General features: G+C 41.6%; 1 non-coding gene across 1 annotated transcript; it reads left to right on the top strand.

Annotated features, from left to right (window-relative positions):
- The first annotated feature begins 4,677 nt into the window (after nucleotides 1–4,677).
- LOC127746974 (small nucleolar RNA R71) lies at nucleotides 4,678–4,784 on the top strand. Its single transcript, XR_008008779.1, has one exon. It is a non-coding gene; the product is annotated as a small nucleolar RNA R71 (small nucleolar RNA).
- Nucleotides 4,785–6,787: the final 2,003 nt, after the last annotated feature.

Below are 6,787 nucleotides of genomic sequence, written 5' to 3'. Positions count from 1 at the left end.
TTGGCCCAAAAACCACTCCCAGGAGGCTGCCCTGCCCTTGTGGAGGGCAGGGCAGAAAAATGAAGCTTGGTGCATGGATTTGGTGTGGCCATGTGCGAGTTGGTGCGGCGTGTTGTGATTCTGGCGCGTCCTGGTGCGAGTCTGGCACGAGGTTAGTGCGCCAGAGGCTGCCCTGCCCGCGCCAAGGGCAGGGCAGGAAAGCTTTGGTGCGCCAGGGGGCGTTGTGCGCTCGGTTGGTGCTGCCAGGGGGTGTTGTGCGCGCGGATCGTGCTGCCAAGGGAAATTTGGTGCGCCAAGTCCATGCGCCAATTCAAATGCTGCCCTGCCCGCGCCAAGGGCAGGGCAGGGTTGCCATATTGCACGCCCGTGTTCGAACCTGGGCCGATGCAAACACGCTTCTTTTTCTCTTGGCTTTTTGGCACGCTAGTCACCCTTAGTCTTTGGCTTCCTCATGGTCCCTTGCTCGAGCCTTGTAGCATGCATAGTTGATATTTTCTTCTTGATTTTCTTCCTCATGGAGCCCGATTCTGCTCTCCACAAGGGCAGGGCAGAGTTTGCTTCTCTTGGTTCCAAGGCATCATTTTGTGCTCTGCCCTTGAAGTGGGCAGGGCAGAGTTGCCTTCCTTGGCTTGGTCACTTAATGCTGCCCTCCTAGAGGGCAGTCTGCCCTTGTGGAGGGCAAGGTTGCTTCCCTCATTAGTTGCGGCACGCTTCTCTCCTCTTTGGCCACGCTTTCCTTTTCTTGTGTCACGCTTCTTAGGCCACGCTTTTCATTTTCTTTTCTTTTCTTCACCTAAAATAAACCAAACAACCACTCAAAGTATCACTAAATTCAAGAGGCTTATAAATCAATTAAAATGCAATTAAAATTAGCTTAAACCTCATGATTTAACATTAATTTCATGGTGGTTGCTTGATTTAGAGAAGTTGTGCATTTTCACTCCAAATCACTTACTTAGGATGCAAGAAAGTGCATAAATGCTAAGAAAACAAGTGAAATTAGCTTGAAAAATGGGTATATGATGACTTGTCATCAACTACCTTGGCTTTCATGCATAATCTGAAAATGGTGCTAGGATACCAAAGTCTAGCACCCGAATCACTCTTCTCTGCTGATTCTTGAATTCCCTCAGCTATGATTTCGTGCACATTGATGCCCCCACCCTGTATTAAGCAATGTACCATAGTGGCTCTAGCGATGTTGACCTCAGAATTGTTTGCAGTTGGGAGGATGGATCGTCTCACGAACTCAAACCATCCCTTGGCTTTCAGGGTGAGGTCCCCTCTTTTGATGAACCGGGGCCTCCCATCCGAATACCTTTCCTAGTCAGACCCCAAAAGACACATGTCGCCCACAATTTCTTCCACTTCATCATCGTTAGGGCCATTATTTATTCTTTCTTGATAGCTGAGCTCAACAAAACGTGGTGATTTCAGCTGGAGAACCCTTGTTATGGCATCAGGGCTGAAATCCACCTCTGTTCCTCTTAGTAACTCTTGAAGGTGGGGTTCTTGGTCTTATCTTCTCTAACCACATTTGCATAGAATTCCTTAATGAGGTTTGCATTAATTCTTGTTTCCGGATTGATGAGCCTTTGCCAACCTCTTTGCTCAATCTTCTCCCGAATTTGTGGACATTTATCTTCGTTGAACTGGAATGTTGACTCAGGCAGTATCTTTTTGTCCTTTATTCTTTCAAACTCGAGCTCATGGAAAGATGTTTTGAATCTCCTTCCGTCAAAGGGATTGCTCTCCATTGGTTCCTTCCTCTTTTGTTTCTTGGAGCTTGATGATGCCATGAGTGAGAATTGAATTATGAAGATAGTAAAGGCTAGGAGTTTGAAGATAGAGTTCGGTTGGGTTGAGGCAGAATGTGTCTTGGAGGAATGTGTTTTGAGAGAAGAAAAATGGTGAGTTGGATGAATATTTGAGAGGGGGCTAGAGTAGTGAGGGTTCCTTATATAGGCTGGTGGTGATAGTTGAATGGTGTAAATCAATGGCACGACCTTGATAGTGGACGGTTGGGGTTTGGTACAAGGTGAGCACAAGGATCATCATATTTATGAACTGATTGCTTTGGTTTCATGATGACCCTTTTTCATCATTTTATGACAACATTTTCCAAAGGGGTCTCCTTGAAGACAAGTGTATAACCCTCTTGACTAAAGTGGTCGAACCTCTTTCCATTAGTTGTTCCATCAATCTACTCCAATCCCCCTTTTTCATTTCCTATATATGACAAAAGGAATACAAAAAGTTAATTGAAATTTTGGTGGGAAGATTTAAAATATGACAAAAGAAAAATATTTTATATTTTTTTTCGATGATCTTCGTGAAGGCAAAACAACTGACTCCCTTAATGTTCATATATGCACATTGGTGACACCAAATTTAGTTTGTGATCATGTGGTGTTCAAGGATTTAAATCAAGATTCTTAGCCCAAAATGACATAATTTGTGTTCACGCCATCTTGATGTGCCTTGAACACCAAACTTGTTGTTCACTATATGTTGCATATAAGAATTTTGTTAAATGTTTGTCAAAGTTATTTTGAAATTCATGATCTTACTTTATTAACTAACACTAAAGAATTTAAAAGAAGGCATAAGAATCATGGGTTACCTCCCATGAAGCACTTCTTTAACGTCATTAGCTTGACGGTTGGCCCTTGTTAGGGTGGTTGGTGGTGCTTGGAATCCTCCCCTCTTGCAGTGTGTTTGTCTCCAGTGGATTTGTTGAGAAGTTCATCTCCTGGGGAGAAATCCTCTATAGGGGTCTTCTTGTTTCTCCATCTTCTGGGTACTTTCTTCGTTGTATCTCTTGATGCTCTCTTGCTTTCTATAGATTCTTTCTCTAAGGGATTCTTGTTGTTGACTCTGCATGACTCTGGTGGTTCTGGTTCCCTTCGGGTCAACTTTGAATGTGGTTCTTCCTGAATATGTGGCTTTCCAACCCATGGGATTTCCAGTTGTGTTGTTTGTGCTTCACTGCTTGTTTCTTGCATTAGTGCTTCATTTTGCTCTTCTTTTGATTCTTTGTTTTCTTGACTTGCTTCTTATGAGAGGTTGAAAACATTGAAATTGATCTGCTCATCATGTATTCTCAGTACTAGCTCTCCTCGCTCTACATCTATGAGTGCTCTGGCTGTGGCTAGGAATGGTCTTCCCAAAATGATGTGGTAAATAGGATTCTCATCCATTTCCAGAACAACAAAGTTTGTGGGAAGATAGTAGCTCCGAACCTTCACCAGCACATTTTCAACCACTCCAATTGCTTGATTTTGAGTTTTGTCAGCCAATCTGATATTTACATCAGAATGAGTTAGTTCATTGATTTGGAGCTTCTTCATGAGGGAGAGAGGCATTAAGTTGATGCTTGCTCCCAAGTCACAAAGCCCTTTGTCAATCATTGTTTCTCCTATGGCACAAGGAATGTGGAAACTCACTGGATCCTCCTTCTTTGTGGGCGGCTCTGGTCGAATGAGAGCACTGCAATCCCTGTTCATCTTTATTGTTTGTCCACCCTTCAATGGACTTTTTCTGGCTAGTAGCTCCTTTATATACTTGATGTAGAAAGGCATTTGCTAGATGGCTTTAATGAATGGTATATTTACATCAAGAGATGCAAACATATCAAGGAACCTTGAATACATTCTCCCTGCTACACCACCTTTAAGTCTGTGGGGGAAAAGGTGCATATGGGTTCAATACCTCCTTCTTCTTCAGCTCTTCCTTGGATGTAGGTTAGGGTGTATAGCTTCCTTCCTCTTGGCTTTCCTTTTGATTATTTTGGAGGTGTTCTACTCCATTCATACTCCCCTCATCACTTGTGGTTATCATTTTGCATTCTTCCCATCTCACTTTCTTTGTTTTTCCTCTTGGATTCTTCTCTGTATCACTGGAGAATCCATCAGTGGGTTTGGGAATTTGTTGAGATAGATACCCTACTTGGGACTCCATTCTCTTGACGTTTCTCCTTGGTTCTTGATATTGGCTCACACTTCTTCCTTAAACACTTTGTTGTCTTGGACTTCTCTACATAAGTTTTCAAGTAGAGCCTCAATCTTTGAGAGACTATCATCTGTTAATGATGGTGGGTTGAGATTAGGTGGTTGAGAAGATTGGTTAGATGGATGTTGGTAAGATCTCTGTGAGGTGTGTTGATGAGTTGCATTGTTGTTGGAGTTGAGGTTGTGGCGTCTCTGATCTTGCCCTTGGTCTTGTTGGTGTCCCCATCGAAAGTTAGGGTGATTTCTCCATCCCGAGTTGTAAGTTTTGGAGTATGGATCATGGACTTGTCTAGGTGAGTTTCCAACATAGTTGGCTTGCTCCCGGTCACCTTCTTCTCCTATGTTCGCTCCTTTTTGAGCTGATGATGAAGTGATGGCTGCTGCAACTTGGTTTTCCTCCACTTTCTTGGTAAGATCTACTAGCTGCTTGGTGATCATCTTATTTTGAGCTAACAATGCATCCATGTGGTTCAGCTCCATTACTCCTCTGGTGTTGCTTCTTTTGGAGGCATAGAAGTAGTCATTCTCAGCAACTGTTTCAATAACATCTATGGATTTTTCAATGGTTTTCTTCTTGTTTAGAGAGCCTCCTGATGAATGATCCACAACCTTCTTTGACCCATAGGAAAGACCTTCATAGAAGATGTGAAGTTGAACCCATTCATTGAACATATCTGGTGGGCATCTTCTTGTTAGGTCTTTGAATCTCTCCCATGCTTCATAAAGAGTCTCACCATCTTGTTGCCTGAAAGTTTACACCTCAGCTCTCAGCCTGTTGATCCTTTGAGGAGGGTAAAATCTTGCCAAAAACTTGTTCACTACATCTTCCCAATTTGTTAAGCTCTCCTTTGGGAAGGATTCAAGCCATTTGGATGCCTTGTCCCTGAGTGAAAAAGAGAACAAGAGCAGCCTATAGACATCCAGATGGACTCCATTAGACTTCACAGTGTCACAAATTCTCAGGAAGGTGGTTAGATGTTGATTGGGATCTTCTTGAGCACTTCCTCCAAATGAACAATTGTTCTGAACAAGGGTGATGAGCTGGGGTTTTAGGTCGAAATTGTTGGCATGTATGGTGGGCTTCTGAATGCTACTTTCACAGTTTCCTGGATTGGGATTGATATAGGAGCCTAGAACTCTCCTTTCTTGCCCAGCACGATTTGCATGGCCTTCTCTAGCATGGTTGTGAGCTTCTTCTTCATGATTGTTCTCCAAATTCTCTTCCATATTGGGTTCAAAGTATTATTCCTCTTCCTCAGCACCAATAATTCTTATCCCTATTGCTTCCCTTCTTAGTCTCCAAAGGGTCTTTTCAGGTTCTGAATCGAAGGATGTTGAAACTCCTTCTCTTCTCCCTGTCATACAACAGACAGATTGCACAACAGTAGATAAAATAAAGAAACTATTCTTGTAAGAGTAATTGTTAGTGTGAGTGATGCAACTTATCAAACAGTTAGTGGGTTAGTGAGCAGAATTGTAATTATCAAAGAAAGAAAGAACAAAAAAAAAATAAAAAGGGTGAAGGGGTAGAGGAAGAAATTGAAACAAACTAAAAGAAATTGACTGAATCAAATAAAAAAAAAAGAAAAATGCTCAATCTAGTGATCTTCAAACTTAATCATTGTTGATTCAAAATCAATCCCCGGCAACGGTGTCATAAACTTGATGCATGAAAACTTGTCTCTCAACAAATTTCCCTTCGGCAAGTATACCGAATTGTCGTCAAGTAAAACTCACAATAGAGTGAGGTCGAATCCCACAAGGATTGATTGGTCAAGCAACTTTAGTTAGAAGAATATGCTAGTTGAGCTAAACAGAATTTAGATTGGGAACTTGCAGGAATTTAAATGACTGGAAAGTAAATAACAGAAATTAAAGTGCAGAATCTTAAATGGGGATTTGGGGTAATGAGCATGAAAATAAATGACAAAAAGTAAAGAGAATGGGTAAGATCAGAAATGGGGTAATCGTTGGGTTCAGGAGATGTTGCATTCTCCGGATCAAGTTCATTCTCATCTCTTCCTCAATCAATGCATTCATTGATCTCCTTGGCAATCTTAAGTGATTGGATCCTAATTCCTTGGTAATCTAATCTCTCTAAGCTTGAACAATTGCCCAATTTCTTGATTTAATTGCTCATGGGAAGAGATGAAGTGTGGTCACTGATTATACCACATGTATTTCCAAATCAAAGTGTTGGGAGGATTACATGTCACTATATCCGCCCAAACCCCAATTTGGTCCAACATGAGAAAGCTTTTCTAGCATGATCTCCTCATCCCTTTTCCTAGGTTCAAAGGAGATCCAATTATGGAGAGTTTATTTTCCAAGACAACTAACCAATTGAATTAAGATCGAAAGCTTTCTAGTAAGATCAAGAGAAAAGAAAGAAGAAGAAGAATGAAAACTATAATTGATCCATCAAATTACAACAGAGCTCCCTAACCCAATGAAAGGGGTTTAGTTGTTCATAGCTCTAGAAATGAAAAATGCCAGAAAAGAAGAATCTATGCTAAAAGTGCAGAAAAGTAAATATACAGAGAGTATCCCCCAAAAGTGCCAAGCTTCTCTATAGTTCAAAACTACTCCTATATATACTACTCCTCTTGATCTTCTAGTGAGTTCTTCAAGTCTTGGATGTGGGCTCTAGATCTTGAGTTGAAGCAGTTCTCATCTTGAGTGGGCCCAGCTTGTAGAGAAATATGAATTAGGCTTGGGTATTTAGTGAGATTAACGTTGAGTGCCATTGTGGGTTCGAGAACGTTAGTGGCATTCAC

The sequence above is a fragment of the Arachis duranensis genome, chromosome 4, assembly GCF_000817695.3.
Source record: "Arachis duranensis cultivar V14167 chromosome 4, aradu.V14167.gnm2.J7QH, whole genome shotgun sequence".
Taxonomy (NCBI): Eukaryota; Viridiplantae; Streptophyta; class Magnoliopsida; order Fabales; family Fabaceae; genus Arachis; species Arachis duranensis.
The sequence above is the reverse complement of the archived record's forward strand: the minus strand, read 5'-3'. Positions and strand labels throughout refer to the sequence as shown.